Raw genomic sequence first — 20,791 nt, forward strand, 5'->3', positions numbered from 1 at the left:
ATTATTATTATTATTATTATTATTATTATTATTATTATTATTATTATTATTATTATTATTATTATTATTATTATTATTATTATTATTAACGCATAGCAACATTAATGACATACTCGTATATATATACTTTTCTAAGCTTGAGACTGGGAAAATAGCCGGAATCCCGAGCTAATGCGCAAGTACATTGGTGTGTTTTAAAAACAGTGTTAGTTTTCATTTCGTGGTCTTTTTATTTTAAAAGTTTATTTATCTGTACTGTGTGGGTCAGAAATATGGACATTACGCAGAAAGGAAAAACGACTGGAAGCTTTCGAAATGTGGGTATGGAGAAGAATGGGGAGAATTAGCTGAGTCGAACGGAAAAGGAATGAGAAGGTGTTGGAAATGGTGGGAGAGAAAAGAACAATTTTAGATATTATTAAGAAGAGGAAGAGAAATTGGTTGGGACTTTGGATACGAAGGAACTTATCATAAGGAACGTGCTAGAGGGTATGGTGGCAGGAAAGAAAGGGAAGGGGTGAAGGAGACTATAATTAATGGACGATATCAAAATAGAAAACATACGTGAAGACAAAGACGTTGGCGAAAGAACGTGAAGCGTTGAAATTCTCGGTTGTGGCAAGTGACCAGCCAATAATGGCAGAATAGCTATGATGATGATATCACTACAGTTATTATATATAGCATATATAAAGAATGAGGTATCAGCATCATAATCGTCATCAGTTTCACCAGAGATTGTGCATTTACGCAGTGTTTCAATATAGGCCCTCAATCCTACCATCTATGTGTATGCTTTTTCTTTTTGAATGATTTTTTGGTGAATTTACAGTCTGATCAACATCACATTCGTACTTATCTCTTCCCACTTCAGGGAGGAAACTAATTCTTGCACCTTCCAATGAGGTCTACCAAGCAATATGTTTATTTTATTTTCCCATTCTACACCATTATCAGTCCTGTGTCTTTGCTGGTAGCAAATCTATATACTCTCTCACAGGATTTTCGCTTTCCAGACACTGATGTAGAAAACCCAAGAGCCTTCACCCACGCCCTGCGGTTTCAAATAAGTAGAGCTGTCTTAGTCAACCGTATTTTATAATCATTATTGTGTTCATAGACGAAGCCGAAGTTCTGCACACCCTCAATAAGCACTTCTTCATATGAAAAAAAAAAAAAGCAACCATTGAAATGCATTAGTTGAAACGCATCACTTCTCTTAACGCTAATATTGAGGTTGCTTCAATCTCTTAGCTATGTATCAGCTTGCCATACATCGTTATAAGAGTAATGTTCTCACTCAACAGTCCTTGACTAGTTTTAAACCTCGATGTGAAATATTGATCCTAAATTTGATATAAACATATAAAATGATTAACAACTTGTTCGCAATTGTCACAACTCGTATTTTTGAAATTACTTTTAAAAGAAAATGAGCGCAAGTGTTTCGGAAAAATGAAATCTTTGAGTTTTATGTCCCACGATTATGCCGGTTAGACTAAAGGAGACGGTGATTATGAGAAATGAATGAAATGGTGGAATGAAGAAAGTGGGAGAAAACGGGAGAACCTCGAGAAAACCCGCGCACATGGTGTTTGTTCACCACAAAGTTCACTTGGCAGGACCAGGGTTTGAACCCGGGACCCCATGCACCAGAGGTGAATGCTCTAGCACTGAGCCACCGCAGCTTCCTCGTAAGTGTTTCGGGTTTTCACATAATCACAACTGTCGCAACTGTTACATAATCTGTCTAATAACTTCCAGTATTGTTATTTTTCCTCGTACTATTTTAACTCTTCTTCACTGGTTTTTAGTTCTTCTCAACACTCATACTTCGAAAGACTCTTGTCCTGTTAATCGGTTCCGAGGTGTCTAGGTTTGGACCCATAGGCGGATCCAGGGGGACGAAGGGTCGTTCATCCCCCTTCCCCAGCGACACAGGCAATAGTGCTACTAAAGCCCGGATTTGCGACAACTTCAGATTATCGGAAGAATCTTCCACCGACCTGTCCAGGAGTGTGCTCTGGATTTGCCCCTCTTTAAACCAAGAATACAATACTTCATACGAAACACTATACGGAAGATCCCTCTTGGCTCTCTGGTTAGTGTACGCATCTTCGTTGCGAGAGACTAGCTTCGATTCCCGATAGGAGCTCATGTGGTTCAGATCCCTCATTAAGCTGTAACTCGATGTTTCATATATATATATATATATATATATATATATATATATGTGTGTGTGTGTGTGTGTGTGTGTGTGTGTGTATGTATGTATGTGTGTGTGTGTGTGTGTGATGACACTTTAATGAAAGTCCACACTTATTTGATATTTTTATTACAAATAACAAAACAGTTAAACCAATTAGTTTTTATAATGACTCTATATAGAACTGAGCATTATTACTACTGCTGGAGGTGTTGACTGGTGCAGTTTGTCTCGATTTTAACTAATTATTATTAAATTCTTCAGGATTTTTAAGTTCTAAAATTTCGTGACACCCCTTAGGGGACTGCATTACACAACAGTGTGTCGCGACACATCGATTGAGAACCACTGCTTAATCCAACCAATCAAGCATTGGATGGGTCTTTTCCTTAACTCTGTGTTAGCTCAACTCCACAATAGCATTCCATAACATAATTTAATATTAAAATGTTGCTTTATTCTTCATATTTGTCAGACTTTTAATTCGAATCTCGTACAAGATCTTCGTCGAGAGGTCAAGGGGAAGAAGTTGCCGTCTTCAATATTTCTCTGAGAAGGTTCTTGAAGGCAAGCACAGAACTGAATATATAGATAGAAAGAAAGAAAAGAAAAACGAACTCTTGATGGCCCGTCAGAAACAGGGCGGAGTAGTTTAACCGGCCCTCCTTGACCCAAGGACGTTTTGTGATTACTGGCTGACTCACATCACAACAAACAAGAGTTCGTTGGATGGATGATTGAAAGAACGTACCATTCTCTTGCACACAATACTACTTGTTTTTTTCCTTTGTTTAATGATATTGTTTTATTATTTTAATGTCATTATATGAAAGCATCTGTTATATTTACATGCATATATTTAACGAGGAGTGAAAAGTGAACGCCCTTCTTGCTGAAACAATACAACAATTGGAAGGTATCGGACTCGAATCCTGCAGCTTTACATTTCGATTTCTCTCAGGATTTCCCCTCATTCGCAAAAAGTAGATCCTCATATAGTAGTATTCATAAAATTTTCGATGGGAGCAAACTTCTCTATTCTGCGCTTAGCTCGAGGTAAATTCCGTTCCTAGTACTTTCTGTAGTCAGTAATTAAAGGGCTGATTTGAATAATTGTATTTAGTAATAAATTTAACATTTTACAACATAGATTTTCCTTTTTTCTTTACTCTTTTTTTTTTTCAAATGTTGTCTCTTACTTGGTTTGTATGGTTATAGGTTATCCTTATTTTGTCCTATACTTTGATCAGCTTCGTGTTACTATGAGATATTACCTAAACAGTAATTTACGCAATAGAACACAATTAAAGAAAAACGCTACATGAGCCTTTGGTCAAATCAATCCTCTAATTATGTGTGTGCATCAGCATGTCGAATTCAATCATCGTTATTCTGGTTTTCTAGATTGGAATTTACTAGCTCTTAATTCAAGCAGCTTCTTAATTGCTGCAAAATCCGGGGTAAACACTAGAAATTTTATTCTCAACGGTATTGCAGACCATACTGTAAAAAGGAGGTTGATCTTACAATTCAGTTCAATTTGGTTTGTTCAGAGATTTAACGTTGATTTTGGTATGAAGGCTATACGACATATAGACCTCCAGTTTAACGTTGAACTTCATCAATATGAACAGCCTCTGGGGTCGAATCCGAGTCTCCCACGCCAAAGATGATGATATATCCCCGATGAGCTGCTGTGGCTCAATGATAGAACGCTTACTTCTGGCGTGTGGGGTCTCTGGTTCAATCCCAGCTTCCGTTCAGTGGACTTAGTGGATTGATAAACACAGTGTGTGTGGAGATTTCTCGGGGTTCTTCCATTCCCTGGTTCGATCCCAGCTTCCGCCAAGTGGACTTTGTGGTGGATAAACATCGTGTGTAGAGTTTTTAGCGGAATTCTTCCGTTTCCTTCCACTTTCGTCATTCTACCATTAATATCCATCTTACCATCACCGTATTCCTTAGTCTCGGTGCATAATCGTGGGACGTTAAACTAAAGAAAAGATATATCCATGAAGGAACTCAGAATTTGATTACGCTGAATAAACAATACCTATATAATAATAATAATAATAATAATAATAATAATAATAATAATAATAATAATAATATATTCATCGTTGAAAATTAAAAAAAAAATACCGGAGTGTGCCTGCGGATAAATAATGTCATTCTTAATTATGTAACAAAAATACACAAACAAGTTAAGGCTTGCAAATGCAACAACAATATTTTCCTTTCATATTTGTCTCCTCTGTTTATTATTATTATTATTATTATTATTACTGCAAAGGTGAAATGAAAACTTAGTCAAAACCCAAACGACTCATTAAAGAGTGAAAAGAATTCTTTTTTTGAAAAATCAGAGGCGTTGTCATAGCAACAGGTGCCTTGGCGTAACTAATTAATAAGTCGGCAACGAACACAGTGCAGAGGTTTTTCAGTCCCGTGGAGTTGACACAAAAGAAAGGACGACAGAAGAATGAAGAAGAGGAACAAAGAAAGAAAGAAAAAAACGAGAAACAAAAGAGCCTCGAATGAGCGAACAACGACAAGACTCCTCGTAGCTTAATATGAAAGGTACCTATTATAGGACCAAATTACAAGGGCACATTGTATATAAGAAAGACGAAATACACCTAATTTGCTTGTATTTGGAGAGCTCTATAGTTAAGTTAGTTTTTGTTTATACTTAAATATGCTCCTTACTATAATCTCTGTTGTTTGTATGAAAATCGAACTGTCTTTGATGAGACACGATTACTAAAAATAAGGCTTCTGATCAATATTTTTTTTTCTACTTATGTCACTCTATACTTCCTCCACAGGAGTACAAATACTTACGTCTTATATTTATAGGGTATGTCGTCAAGATGGTGTTCAAGCTACCCGGTGTTTGAAAGAACAATTAAACGAGTTTTGGCGATTGCAATTAAGGTTGGTTTAAAGGGACAAGTTTTGCCGATAGATGGTACTACTGTCTTCGTATCTCTCCCATGTATTTTTTATCTTTCACGAAAATTCACGATTTCTCTTACAAATTTTAACCTACAGACTTCAAATTTTTCGAAAAGGAACTTCATAATCCATCAAAGGCAATAGTCCGTGACGATTTTTTCTTTAGAATTTTCCTGATTGTTGAAATGGCTTGATTGTTGAAATGGATACCCAAACCTTCAACAATTGAATTGTTTCAACAATGAAGAAAATTATAAATGAAAAATCGGCACGGATTGTTTCCTTTAATAGGTTATGAAGTTCCTTCTCTAAAAATGTGAAGTCTCTAAAGTTATAAAAGTTATAAAAGAAATTGTAAATTTTCGTGAAAGGTAAAAAATACATGGGAGAGATACGAAGACTATAGTGGCATCTATTGGCAAAACTTGTCCCTTTACATTACCCTTAAACCCACTTTTGCCCTATTTTTTGACATTGTTTTTTTGTTTTTGTTTTTGTTGTTGTTTTCTTTATCCTAGTTTGTTAACATTTCCCCGTGTAAAATGGCAAAGTTATGCTGTATCTGGGAATATATTCAATAAATAAATAAATAAATAAATGTCAAACGCGAAATACATGTAGAAGAGGCTCGTAGCTCAGTATCGTACGAAACAGTGGTGCAAGCGATACGATAGACCGGGGCCAGGAACGAACCTGTGTTATTCTACATCCGAAAAGACTATAAGAAGTTGTTAATTACTGCTACATATAGTTTAGCAAATATATATATATATATATATATATATATATATATATATATATATATATATATATATATATATATATATATATATATATATATATATATATATAACAATATTATTTTTATAATAAAAATACGAGGCGCATCCAGAAAGTAAGTTTCTCACGCGTCCCATAGCTAGGAAACAGTATGGTGCCCGAAGCGACTGTGTGTACGTGAGAGAGTAAGGTCCTAACATGGCGCATGCGCCAGCAGAACTTCCCTAATTCTCTAAGTAGTGTCGTGGCAGTGATTGAAGATTGGCGTTCCTATTCCAGCTCTCACCGCGTGTGAAGTGCGGGCAGTGATAAAGTGTTTGAGTGCACAGGGCATAGCACCAATCGAAATCCATCGTTAGCTGTGTCAGGTCCATGGGCCTAACGGCATGAGCAAGCAGTTCCTGCAGATTTTCCGCTCCTTATTGCAGACCAATGTCACGGAGTGCCTCTTGATCAAGAAGTTTTGTGTTGAAGCAACTGACCCTAGAGCACAAAGCAAGGCGCACAGGGTCAGCACTGACATTTTTGCAACGATACCGCTGACGATGGATTTCAATCGGTGTTATGCCCTGTACATTCAAAAACTTAATCACTACTCGCACTCCACACGCGGCGAGAGCTGGAATAGAAACGTCAATCTTCAATCACTGCCACGACGTTACTGAGAGAATTAGAAAAGTTCTGTTGGCGCATGCGTCATGTTAGGACCTTACTCTCTCACGTACACGCAGTCGCTTCGCGCTACATACGGTTTCCTAGCTATGGGACGCGTTGGGAAACTTACTTTCTGCATGCGCCTCGTAAAAATGAAATTAAATCTTTGAATTTAAGGTCCCATGATTATTCCCTTTAGGCCAAGGGAAATAATCATTAAAGGAAGTGAATGATGATGGAAGAATTTGGTGGAATGAGAATGTAGGAAGAAACGGAAGTACTCGGAGAATCCACGGACTCCATCACAAACTTATTTGTCCGGGTATCGAACCAGGAGCCCTACGTACCAGAAGTAAGCACTCTGCAACTAAGCCATCGTATACTAAGAAAAAATGTAGGGGGCGTACTTAAAAAGGTAGGTTACATGCGTAATTCCTGTAGTTTTTAGACTTAACGTACAGCAGACGTATAACTGAAAACGCATGTTTTATAATATGTTCTGTATAAGTGTTCCATCTATGCGTACTTTCTGTATGAAACAATGTAGACGATCAGGATCTCACATACAAATGAACGTATATAACATATAGCTGACGAAGGTAACATAAGTATATACATGTGATATACGGAAAACAGTTAGATGTCAGACATCCTGCAACGGCATGATGTAACATCTAAGGGCAGTGCGTATGTAGCATATGGATAACGTATGCTCCATACTGACTTTTGTAGTAAGCAAAAGGATTCCGTATATTTGTACAATATACCGCTGTCCGGAGAACGGATTTCTCTCAGTGTATACCCCGATTTTTGTACGAAAATAAAGATTATAGATGAGGAGTAAAATCAAATCTTTGGCGTAGGCCCTATATCAACTATTTCTCTGTTAAACAAGTATAGTTCTGCTTCGAAAGTCTACAAATGTTAGTCGAATTACTAAATTTCAGGTGGGTCCAGACCCAATGGACCCTGTCCCGCACACGCTGCTTGAAGCTCATATTACTTATTATTGAATATCTAAATTACTTTGTTGTTCATTTTGTGTATGTGAGATATGTTCATTATAAACTTTCAGATAAGAACCTTATTTATTTTGGCCTTTCCCCCTCCTATTGTTAAAATACAAGCAATGTTCAAAAAGTAAAAATCAATTAAATATTTAAAACAACTTAAAATATCTCGCATTGTTTAATACACGATATTTTGCAGATAGTCATCTTTGACTGGGCCCTTGAATACAGAATAGCAAAGAAGTCAATGAAACGATGGTGAAATCAATCATTGCCAAATATATAATAATTATCGGAATCTTACTTATAATGAGTTATTTTAACTAAAGGTTCTAACAAGATGACTTGTTATGTTTTAATGATGTACCCCGTTTATGGCTTTTGTTGTTATAACAGTTGTCCCCAGTGGCGGATGCAGAAGGTAAAAACTGGTGAGGGGTAGCCAGAAGCCAGATTATGACAGGTATATCATGAGTTTACTATAAACTTTGAAAAATATATAAATAATAGCTCAAATTAGTTTTTTTCACTCAAAAATTAGGGGAGCCCAGCTCCCCTGGTCCCGGACTTGATCCACCTCAGTTGTCTCCCAAGAAAAAAAAAACCCTCAGTACTAACCAGGATACCTACAAACCAATTCAAGGAAATACGTTGTTGTGTCTTCAGTTATGAAGATGAAGCTTCGACTTATTAATTCTTCAAAATAACACAGATTTATTGGGGGGAAATCACAAATACCCCTCTGTACGGCGGTACCCTAGCTTCTAGGCTTTCCGGGGTGCTAAGTCCCCTCTCGAATGCGAACGCCTTCTGTCCTCTCTAAAACTTCCAGTTATTTATTTAAATAAGCGTTTCTCAAACTTTTCTAAAGTGAGGACCACATATTATTCAGAATGTTCTGTAGAACATCCTACCCCTTTTACCCCCTTCGAAAGCAAATTTAGCAGAACTTTTAAATGATTTTTAACATATGTTAATATCTATATTCTTATTTTTAAAAAGTAATCTATATATTAAACCGGTAGGTATATATGTTTGTCCCCAATCCTTTTTTACAATGACATCTCAAAAACCACACGTGCCAGAACGTGTCGTTTGCGCTGGTCGGTTCCAAATTTTGTGTAGATTGTCCAGTTCTCATTCAAATTATCAAAAATCGTGTCCTTGTTCTATTCAACATTTTAGGGGCTGTTTTCAGCCCATAAGATTAACATTGTTGCAGCCTAAACTACGGTGTTAGGCAACCAGTAGAGAAGTTACGTATGGCGGGTTGACGAACATTGCAGGCGCTTTGCTTAAATCTGAATAGCAAAATATATTACATGCTGGCAACTTGAAAGGCTTCAAGAGACGCAATGAGGCGTACTTCGATGGATATGGATTTATTAGAAAAAAATATTTCCACTTGATATCGTGTTACTTCTACAAATTTGCTACAAACTCACTTCACCATCCATACAAACTCGTAGCAATTCACTTTCTTTGTGAGTCTCCTATCCTTTAGGGGGCCGCAGTGGCTCAGTGATAGAGTGTTCACCTCTGGTGCATGGGGTCGCGGGTTCAAACCCTGCTTCCGCCAAGTGAATTTTGTGGTGGACAAACACCGTGTGCGTGGGTTTTCTCGGGGTTCTCCCGTTTCCTCCGACTTTCTTCATTGCACCATTGCATTCATTACTCATCATCACCGTCTCCTTTACCCTAGCTGGCATAATCGTGGGACGTAAAAGGCAAAAATTTCATTTCATTTTTTCTCCTATCCTTTACTTGTGTGAGTAAGGAGACATGCACAGTGGGAAGGCGATTCATGGTCATAATAGAACAATGCGCTGAGTCGACAGCGCAGGTTCAGCTAGTGTTAATAAAAATTCCCTTAATTATATATTGGCATTAATAGAGGGAAAAGCATATTAGCGTCTTTAATATTTAAAAGCCATCAAGAACATTTTATAGAATAGATGGGATAATAAATTTCAAAGAACGTCAGTTCTGCTAGAGAAAGTGAAAGACGCTTGCTTATTGAGTTCCAAATCCGGCCTGGATGGAATAGTTGTCATACAGCATTAAGTTTTAGGATAACCAAACAAAAAAATGCGTTCTTCTTGATTATCTCGAAAACTACGCATGAGATTTTTTCTCATCCGTATCATTTTTTCGGCTGATTAGACTATGGTTTGGTCTTATCTTGAAACTTTTTTTTTTTTTTTGCTAATAATATTGTTGAAAGAGTGCGGCCAACAAAGCATTAGCCTGGAGCCCCAACTTCATCTTCCTATAAATTTGCCCAAACTTGAGCTCAAACGATAGCCTCTAATGTGTAAAACACGCCTGTGAAGGAACCAGAGTTGTCAGATGCACCGTTCTTGCGATATCGTGTTCCAAAGGTGTAGGATGCCACTATATGGCGCCAGTATTGGGGCACAGCTGCGAGATCGCCTCTTCACGTTCCGAGAGTATTTGTATAAAGTGTGAAGATAACACGTTATAGTGGTCACAGACATAAATCTATATCGTGTTAAACTCGTTGATCAAGCTCGCTGTTTCTATCTTTACTCTTTGATGTTGTTTACATGTGGTGACCATTATTTGGTACTTCTCTTACGACCACAACCATGTGTTTGTTGTGCCCCGTCAGCAATTGTCCAACGTTTCTCTTCGCATTGAAAATGCTTCCGATGATGAGAATGTTTCTGATCGAGTTGCATAAACTAAAGTACCACGTCGATGCTGGCGCCATCTCGTGACATTCCACACATTTGGAACGCGATTTCTTAGTAACGGTGCAACTGTCCACTCTGGTTCCTTCACAGACGTGTTCTACGCATTGGCAACTATTGATTGCAATCACGTTCGGTCAAATTCATGGGGAGATGAAATTGTGGCTAAACTTGACCGCACTCTTTGCTTTCTACTAACTATATATCCTATGCCATTATGCAACCAAAACGGCTCTGCAGTTTGCATGTACAGTATAACACCCAGGCGATCTTCGCGAATAACATTTCTCATTATGCAACTACGGCAACTTTCAAAACTGAATCAATGTGAAAATATAAAAAGTAATAATAAATAATAATTAAAATCTTTTAATATCAGTGATCTTATAAAATGAATAAAATAAAAGCATTGGGCGTGATTGATTATAATGAATTATAGAGAATCACTTAGATAGCCCAATGCTTTTCCAATCTTAGTCCCCACCAAAAATATATATAATGTGTTTCAAAACAACACCGACAATGTTCGAGAGGTGATTCCTGACACCAAGATAAGACAAAAGGTATAGACCAACCTGGGTGCACAAATGTTTTCTTTCGAAGTTATAAGCTACCGAAAACATGAAAAAATGAACTTTAAAGGTTGCTCCAAAACTATGGGATCTACCGTAGTTGGGTCAAGACTTCAGTTAGGAACTAGTATGTGCTCTATCCAAATATCCACGTTTCAGAATCTTACGGTACTTCCCCGACAATTTTTATAGAGGTAATTGGTAAGTACTTCAAATTAAATGCCCGTAGCCAAACTCCCACTATAAAAAATTGTTGTGTGAGTATCTTAGGATCCTGAAACATGAACCTTTGAATAGGGCAGATATTAGTTCTTAAGTGAAGTCTTGACCCAACTGGGGTAGATCATATAGTTTTGGAGCTATGGTCCTTTAAAGTTCATTTTTTCATGTATTCGGCCCCCATCAGGAAGTCGCGGTCGGAAAGAGGGATTGCCACAGTGGCGGGTTGTGGACATTATATGGGGATTTCAATTTGTAAGTTTGATTAGATTATCGTGTCTTAATCAAATGATAGGTGTTTAGAAAGCAAACGAAAATATTCTTGTTTGATTTTATTCTCCCAAGCGAATCCATCTTTTAATTCTATTAAAGTCAATCCGATTTCTTTTGTAAATTCGATCCTTTCATTGCACTGATTTTTTTTTTTTTTTGAACAAATCGTTTCGAAATTACCAATCACCACCCGGGTCAGACGAGCCGGAAAGTCTGCAACAGATTTCTCTACTGAAAATCCGAGCGGGCCGGAGATACATTTGTTCTTATCGTTCAGACCACATGTACTTGCAGACTCGGACAACTCTCTTTCAAGATTGCAGTCGACATAAATTGAATTGCGTGCTCACAGCGAGTCTGTGCAGACTTTGCGCGTCGAGTGTCAACCATTGCTAGTAATATGTCAGGCCTCACGTTCAAATTTTCCCGCACCCGCAAGCAGTAGCGTACGCAGGAATTAATTTGGGGGGGTCCAAACTTAAAATGAAGGTATTTTCTATTAAAATTCCTAAAATTACCCCTGTAATTAGGCTAAATTTACACAAAAGTCGAACGGATCCTCAGGACCCACACCCTGCGTACGTCCCTGCCCTCAAGAATGGGAGGCAGAGAATACGGAATTAGACTGTTTATAAATGAAGATAATAGGAAAAAGAAGAAACATCATGCTTGGCGATCTTATTCTGCACTCCGATTGGATAACCGTGTTGACAGAGGGAAAGGCAGAAGGAAAACCAGGAAGAAGAAGACCAAGGATAAAATATCTAGATGCAATTACGAAGAAGAGACCTTATCATAGTATAAAACAGCCTTCGAACGGTTTTTAAATTTCCATGTTGCCTACAACCTATAGTTTAGGTCAGGGGTAAAAGTGGATCTGAAAAGGTAGAGGGGCGCATAACGTCACGCCGTCTCCCGTGCCTATCTTTGCCCATTTTAATATTTTATGAAGTGGAGGGTCGCCATAGATGGTTGAGGTGAGAAAGAAGAAATGAAAATATAAATAATACCAATAATGTTAATTAACAACTTTAAATAAATGCTTTAATTCATTATGAATTAATTCTTTTCATAACAGTTTTTCTTCCTTTTAAACAGAAAATTAATTGTATAACACTTCCAATGTTTCACTTGCTGTATTACCGCAAGCGATAGTGTATAAGGCATCCTAATTAGTTCACCTCAAATTACATTCATTTCAATTAATGATGTCAGTTAAGTCTCATGATGGTATATTCAGCTTTGATTTTGACACTTTTTAAGGGATTTGCTTTACCAGAAACTACAATTATATGTATATCCCTTTCCGGTACCCGGCTTTTTGGGCTATTTTTTAGACTTTCAATGAAGCAGCTACTGCATCGTCACTATTTATCCTAGGATCATGGTTCATACCTCATTCTCTTCAGAATGGAGCTGGCTTTCAAATGGTACCACTTAAATGCTCGTACCGTATACCAGGAGCGAGGAAAATGATGTCAAAGGGAAAATTTCGGAGAGAATTTTTTTCTCGCACTTTGGGCCCCTCTGGAGCGGCCCTGTGTGAACGTAGCCATCTAAAAAAATCTGATAAATAGTACTTGGTATACTAAATGTGTGTGCCAAATTTCAAGTTTCTATCTTGAATACTAAGGGCGGGAGAAATTTTATCAGGAATTCCCACCATGCCCCAAATTACCGTAAAACACCATGATCTCAGGTAAAAAATTTCCTGAGACATCCCTATTTACCCTAGGGTCATGTTTCGCCCATCATTCTCTTCAGCTTAGAACTGCCTTTCAGGCGGTATGACTCACGTGTCTCCATCATGTATCTATGGCGGGAAAATCCCGAAAAAAGGGATTTTTTGGGTCTAAATATCCTTTTTTTCAACTTTTAGCCGCTCTGGACCCCCCCTGTTTTAACGCAGAGATCTGAAAAAAATCTGATAAATACTACTAGGTGGGCTGAATGTTTATGCACAATTCCAATTTTCCAGGTGCAAAAGTAAGCCCGCCAAAAAATATATATACCGACAATGTCCCAAATCGTACCATGGGATCCCCAAAGGGATATTTACCCAGTCTGTCAGTGTATGTAGGAAACATACAATCTCAAGAGCTAGTAGATTACCAACACTAATTTTGTCCACGATGTAGAGAGTCGAAAGTAGCGATTTGAGTTCCTTGATTACGGAATGGCCAGAAATCAACTATTTCCGATTTTAAAGTTGCAGGCTATAGATTAAAAATTGTAATAGTGAGAGGCGGTTTTGTGCTATCAATTAAGTGTTCCAAGAATCTATCTCAAAGGAGAGCTTCTTCGTGGCTAAGCGGTTAGCGTACCGGGGAGTCCCGGGTTCGATTCCCGGCGGGAGCTCATGTGGTTCGGATTCCACGTTAATTAATAGGTCCATGTCTCATATAGCCTCGCTGCTGAAAGAGACGTAAACTCAGAATCAGCTCAACTCTATCGCAAAGCATTATAGTAAGCATATCGCTCTTAAATTAGCTCTAAGATGACCTCTAAGCTAATAACAGCACGCTCAACTGCACACTTGTCAAGTTTATTACAGTAAAGTTAAAATATTCGATAAATGTATTCCGTTCATTTCAGATACAGTATGCGGCAAAATAAACAGTACTGAAATTAGCGTGCAAATGGCGTGTGGGTGCAATGTGGTCTGAACTGTGAGTGCCACATTGTATACTTAGCTGCGTGTGGACTATTGTGCTGCCAAAATGTCTTGAGCGGTGGCAAAAATGCGTATTAACGCTCACACCCTCACACACCCACGCGTTGAGCCAATAAGAGTTCAGCTGTTGCTAAGCGAGAGAAAGCGAGTGGAATTCCTTCAGCCGATAGCAGCGCTTGCAACGAAAGACTAGGGATCAAGTCAATGTAGCATATCTATAGCAGAATATGCACTTGAACGAAGATAATGCTACTCACAACAGAGGAGAGGAGATGAGTGGATATGTCTCCATGTAGGGTATACTAAAGGAAGCAATTTTCCGAATATAATAATACCCTACCACTGTACTGGAGTTAAGAGAGAAGATTCGATCATTTGTTTTATTATTCCGTAAGCCGTGTTCACTAACATGTTCATCGATCTACAGAACGGCTATGAAGAATGTTAGACGTAATGGTCAACATTTTGAACACGTGATGTACAGGCTCGATTCCTCTTAAATTTACAATTTGTGTTGAATAACAATTAGTTGACATCCTTTTGACATTTCTTATGTTTCATTACATTATACAAAAAATAAATAAAGAAATGTCAACGATATGATTTCAGTACTGTTTATTTTACCGTATACTATATTATACCCAATCTTGTTCGTTTTCCAGAATAAAATAGAATCACTTCCAAAAATGTGAAATCTATATAAATAGAAATGACAGTAACTATGGTTGTAACTTTTAATAACCCTTGAACCACTAGATCGATTTCGATTAAATTTTCCACATAGATGGAGTTTGGGACTGGGATAGTTTTTATCATGTCACTTTGAAGGTGCAAACTTGGGTGAGGGTGAGGGTGAGGGAGAGATATATCGAAAATGACCGATATTGGAGTCAAATCCCTAGTTTTCGTTATCGCTGAGGTGAACAGTGACATTTCCGATGTCTTTTAAATTCAAATTTATCCCTGCGATTTGGAAGATGGGTATCTATATATATATATATATATATATATATATATATATATATATATATATATGATCGAAAATGACCGATATTAGTGTCGAATTCATAGTATTTAGGGTCTCTACATTGATTGGTGACAGTTTTGGTGCTCTTTATGTTCAAAATGGAACTATCCCCCCGTGCGAAGAACGGGTATTACGCTAGGATAGTTTAATTTGAAAATGCCCCGTATATATTCTATACAGACATAAAATATATGCATATTCACAGACCATATATTCAAGCACGAATTACGGAATACAAACGAATATGAAAAAGGTTTCTAAAAAAATGGGAGCTATGTATGTGTTTGTTGATATAATGGAAAAACACATCCAGCTTTGTAAAAAAAACTCTGTAGTACTTATCCAGTTTCCCCATTCTGTTAATCTAGTAACGCCACCTGGTTCACTTTCCAGGTATGATCAATCAACGTATATCATCCCCTCATTCCCCCTCCTGTCCCCCTTTTAGCCATCATATAGTCCTGGCGTGATTAATGCATCAGCATGCAACAGACACCCACAACAAAATCATCGATCAGAAACTCTCTCATAGTCAATTTGTTTTTATCTAGATTGAAAGGGGAAAAAAATAATAATACAAGAATGGGATACTGTTTCAAAATGTAAAATCAAACAAAAAAAGGAAAAAATTACTGTTGGCAAAATTGTGATAACTGCATTAGAAAGCCTTTTCTATCACAGCAATGCAGGTGTTTATTAAATATGCTGGATATGACGTGTTCATTATTCGCATGTTTATGTAGTGAGGAAAATGTTCTTTCTTGTGGCTGACAACATGCTTTTATACCTGAAGCTAATCTCACACCTGTTGTTGTACACGGAATTAATATGCATTCCATTTCAAGGGAATTTCTAAAAATCGAGAAATGGTGGAGAACTACGGTATGAATCGTGTCATGTAAGTTTATATGCCAAATAAACATCAAAAAGACAAAAAAAAAAAACATAAATTACAAATCGTGACGGTAATTCAATATCAAAATTAAGAGAAGAAACGGATTTTCCATTATAAATGGGAGCGAGGTAGGTACTGGTCAAATATTGCTACTGTTGTGAATTCAACAATCAAACCCCGTTGAGAATGCTCCAAGAGCATTGCCAGAGCGATCTTAAAAAGAAGTGTTTGTTGTTTATAGCAAATTGCATATATATATATATATATATATATATATATATATATATATATATATATATATATATAGGATGGTAAGAAACTATTTGAACAAACTTCGGGGGCTGATTCCCGACACCGAAACTAGCAAAAAAGTCCTTTGGAACTTTGGTCAATGAGGCATAGTCTCCGTGGTATAAGGTGCTGAAAAGCTTGGGAAAATGGACTTCAGAGGGCTGTAATTCAAAAAACAACGCAACGTAGAGAGTGCGGTTTAGAACATGACAGTCGAAGTCAAATCTGGTCGATTGAAAAATGTATTATGTTTCAAACCTTCGCAAGAGGTGTGCGAGGTATTTCCCAAAGGAAATTAGGGATTACTTGCAAGGTTATAGGGAATCCCTAAGTTTATTTGGGGAATACCTCGCACACCTCTTGCGAAGGTTTGAAACATAATACATTTTTCAATCGACCAGATTTGACTTCGAGTGTCATGTTCTAAACCGCACTCTCTACGTTGCGTTGTTCTTTGAATTACAGCCCTCTGAAGTTCATTTTCCCACGCTTTCGGCACCTTATATCGCCGAAACTATCCCTCACTGACCAAAATTACAGAGGACGTTTTGCTTGTTGCGGTGTCAGAAATCAGCTCTCGAAGTTTGTTCAAATAGTTTCTTAACACCCTGTATATTTGGGGCTTTGGTCAGTTTTGCTTTATTAATACTGTAGAATACTTCCAAAGTTATAATGAATAAGATTTATAAATAAATATTTCATTATAAATCTAGTTCTAGTAAGTTCGTGTTAGACAACATCGTGTCAGTGGGTTCTCACTCGGATCACTCCCGTTTCCTCCTATATTCTCAATCCGTAATTCTTCCATCATTGTTTACTTGCCTTAATACGTTAAGTGCCACCTACAGCGCAAGAGAAACTTCCCCTATGGCCAAAATGTATTATCTTCATTTCTGGTTTCTGTGTGTTTAGTAATTCGATCATTTTAGGTATCTGTAGTATCGGTACTATGTAATATAGATACTAGATACTTTTTTGTGATGATACGTTAGTTTCATGTGAATTTTTGCCGATTGTATCTGGATATTCCCGGCAAAACGCGAACGCATAAATTAGTAACGAGCTTAGTATAGCAGCAACTTCTGCACGCTTTGTTGTACTTTTACTCTACATGATTTTGTCACGCCTTAGTTTTGAGTGACTTGAATAATATATTAGACTTCTGGATAGTGTAGAAAGTACGATCTATTTTTGCCACTTTGGCTAGAGCCATGTGAGACCACGTTGGACTCATAATTCCACAGGCCAAGACTGTTTCACGTACTATCAGGCCGACTACTATACGCTGCAGTACGTTTTTATGTTAAAAAAAAAAGTGAGATCCGTAAGCCACCACAGGCTATAAACTAACAAGAGGTTGTGTGAGACCAACCTGGCACCACATGGCCGTAAGGAAATATTTTATGTGAGACCAACGTGGTTTCACGCGGCAGTTAACCTGTTAATCATTTCTTTCCCTTAGTCCCAAGGGCATATGCGTGGGACGTTAAACTGAAAGATTTCATTTTCGAACTTACAACAACGAAATTTTGGCCTGAGAAATTTTGAGATTTTGAAACATTTAAATGTTGATGAAAAATAATATTAACTGTGTTCCACCTTTTTTTCCCTATCACAACACGAATAAAAAAAAATGCACTTAATTAATATATTCTAGAGAAAATAAACATGATACAAATTCAAAAATCTATTTAGCATTTGAAAACTAATTCAAGCTATACTATCCATATAGATGCTGAGGAACAAGCAAAAACATTTTAGGTCCCGGTTTTGTCCGACTTTCCCTTGCACTTTTCGCCATAGATCCATATGAAAATTTTCTCTTATTTTGATGTGACGAATCACCTCTCACAGTTTGTCAGTACAGTTCATTAACATCCTGTGTATATATAATATAATATGGAAGGTTAATGCCGAAGCCTGGGCACCCATTGAGAAACTTAAAAGTCAGCGCCTATAGTAGAACCCACTACGGGAAAACAGACGGTAACTGAATGAGAAAATCATGCAAAGCCAAAACTGCAAAAATATATATTTGGGTTTTTTGTACCCCCAAAAGGAGGCTTTCTTGTATCACTATTCCTCCTTTAATTGCATGGGCTTCTCTGTCATGTTAAAACTGGGGGGGGGGACGACTAGAATGTTAGTAGACCCCAACTAAAGTTAAGTCAAAATTATGAGTAGACTGGAATCTACTTTACTCACGGGATCTCCTTTTTCTAACTTTACCAACACAATTCATCATATTTTTCTTCCATCACTGGTAGGCTACTTACAGAAAAATATTTATATAATATGATTCTTAGTAATTTCTTCACCTTGACATTCCTACCGGTGAATTCCTACTCAGTGTTCTTAAACGTATTAGCAGCAGTGTAGCTTTGTGGTACTCATTTATTTCCATTTTTTAGCTAACAAAATCTTTACTCTCTAAAAGAAGTGCTACGATTACACTCTTGATTTGATAGCGAATTTCGAATTTTAGATTTTCCTTTTTGTTCTGTATTCTTAATAAACTCAAAAGGTATATTATCTACTTTTTCTTCAATGAACCATCCTCGCTTACTTCGTTTTCCGTTGTAATGTCTAAAATGTCTTATTCTTGCTGTCATCCGGTTCCTCAACGTATTCTTTCAATCTTCCTCAAACTCAATTCGCTCATTAAACACTCGTTTTATTTTTAGTTTCTATATTGTCTTAGTAGTTCTCCCTTGTTGCCTTTCTACAGTATTCGCATGAAAGTTGCTCTCAAATATAATATTCAAATTTCTCTCTCTTTTTAAATTCCTCTTGTCACCTTCGCTTCTATTATGCATTTCCCTGACTTTATAGGTTTTCCTCCTTAATTCGCAGATCAACTTTCTATATATATATATTTCCCTTCTCCAGTCTTTCTTCGTCATGGGAAACAATTGATTCTATTTAAGCAATGAAATATTGTGTGATTGCAACTGAGACTACTTTGACTATCCAAGAAGTGTAACTTTTAATATATATTTCTTTGAACGTGACACACGTCAGGCGGACATTTTAATCACATCAATCTAATGTTTAACAACAGACACAACTTTCATTTGTTCTGCTTATATTTTTACTTCTTCCATATAGATCTAAATACTTTCAGCATTGATTCATTTATCTGGTACTCAAAATATTTGGGAGGGGGACGCGTCCCCCCTGCCCCCCTTCGCCAGATACACCCGTGTTTAATTACACAGCGACACACAAATAATAAAAGCTTTGTGCACCGGACCCCAGGGTATGGATTCGGCGTATTTTGTTACACAGAATCCAACTTTCGAAACCCCAGGGCGATCGACTGTGTAAATGTTTTGTTATGGGGCGATTTTAGATAGGGAGGATACACGCGACACAGCTATACAATAACAAACAAATAAATAAATAAATAAATAAAAAGTTCTGTGCAGTATGCCCCAGGGTATGAATTCGATGTATTTTGTTACACAGAATCCAAATTTCGAAACCCCAGAACGATTGACCGTGTCAATTTTTTTAATGGGCGAAAAATTTTGAGCGATTTTAGATAGGGAGGACATACGTTTTTCGCCCATAAAATAAAATTGACACGGTCAATCGTCCTGGGGTTTCGAAATTTGGATTCTGTGTAACAAAATACACCGAATCCATACCCTGGGGCCCACTGCACAGAACTTTTTATTTATTTATTTATTATTGTATAGCTGTGTCACGTGTATCCTCCCTATCTAAAATCGCCCCATAACAAAAAAATTACACTTTCGATCGCCCTGGGGTTTCGAAATTTGGATTCTGTGAAACAAAAAACATCGAATCCATACCCTGGAGTCAGTTGAACATAACTTGTGTGTGTGTGTGTGTGTGTGTGTGTGTGTGTGTGTGGCTGTATTATTTTCCAGCAATCAACCGCATTCTATTCCATTTTATCATTTAATAAATTTTTCATCATCGTACATCATGTATTACTCTATGTTACATATTGTGTGTTTTACACTAAATACATAAAACAGGGCATAATCGTGAGACACACAATATTATATATTATAGCAAATTCATTTTTCTATTTTAGATTGTTATATTGTTGTGTTTGTGCTCATCCCATTTCAACGCCATGAGCAAGAGGGAAGAGGAGTGGTCCTGTAACAATTCCATTTGTGCTAGGGAACGAGAAAGGAAGGAATGAGGAAAACTGAATGAGCGTCAACGCTGTTATCCGACAGATGGTAGCACGTGCTTCACATTAAGCGTAATTGTGTAATCTGTTAGGAATTCTTGGGCAAGTGAACTGCACAGTATGGGAAGGGCAGGGCAGGGCAGGGTGGAGCAGAGGGGCTTAGGCTGCATATGAACACAAGGAAGAAGGGAGCGCTTATACGTATTGTATGTATGTATGTGTGTGTGTGTGTGTGCGTGCGTGTTTGTGTGTTGTGAGCAGAAGAACGTCATACAGAAACAGCCAGATCTAGAGAAAGAGTTTTATGTTTATCGCAGAGATATCTCTGACATTCATGAGTTCTTTTG

The sequence above is a fragment of the Thermobia domestica genome, chromosome 7 (assembly GCF_964235325.1).
Source record: "Thermobia domestica chromosome 7, izTheDome1.hap1.1, whole genome shotgun sequence".
Taxonomy (NCBI): domain Eukaryota; kingdom Metazoa; phylum Arthropoda; class Insecta; order Zygentoma; family Lepismatidae; genus Thermobia; species Thermobia domestica.